General features: G+C 37.3%; 1 long non-coding RNA gene across 1 annotated transcript; it reads right to left on the bottom strand.

Annotated features, from left to right (window-relative positions):
- Positions 1–538, bottom strand: LOC140965407 (uncharacterized). The gene is made up of 3 exons (XR_012173067.1): positions 483–538; positions 181–304; positions 1–77 (listed from the first exon to the last, which is right to left on the bottom strand). It is a non-coding gene; the product is annotated as an uncharacterized lncRNA (long non-coding RNA).
- Position 539: the final 1 nt, after the last annotated feature.

The raw sequence follows: 539 nt of genomic DNA, 5'->3' as shown, positions 1-539 counted from the left end.
CGTCCCAGTGATGATGGCTTGGCTTCCCACAACAGCAGCAAGTATCGCAATTGCGAGGACAGGCCATCGAATTTTTTCTGCATGACGAGAGGAGGATATGGTTTATTTGCACAACTCAAAAAAATTTACTTATCTTGGATACTATTTATAAAGATTAAATGACAGAGAAACTTTACATACCAGGTACAGATTCATAGAATCCAATTCGGTAGTAACTCTCGATTACATGATGTTTGGATAAATATGCCGCTTGTCCCATGTAAGCAAGGATTAAGGATGGATAAACCACAAAGCTAAAAGCTATCTGCAATAAAGCAGCTGTTTAGTCAAAGTTAAACCAGTAAAGCTTTTGCATCAAACGTGTCGAACTTATCATACTAATGATATACTACATGAAGGGGTCGTATCTCTTCTATGGTCTATAATCTGATAGAGAATTGGAAACTCAAATAATAAAAAGGAAAGTAAACAAATTCATTCACCTTGATGGACAACTGCGAAAAATGTCCAAGATCAGCAAACATGGCCTCTGAACCTGA

The sequence above is a fragment of the Primulina huaijiensis genome, unplaced genomic scaffold (assembly GCF_012295235.1).
Source record: "Primulina huaijiensis isolate GDHJ02 unplaced genomic scaffold, ASM1229523v2 C13105736, whole genome shotgun sequence".
NCBI classification, from domain to species: domain Eukaryota; kingdom Viridiplantae; phylum Streptophyta; class Magnoliopsida; order Lamiales; family Gesneriaceae; genus Primulina; species Primulina huaijiensis.
Note: the sequence above shows the minus strand (reverse complement) of the source record. Positions and strands in the feature narration are given on the sequence as shown.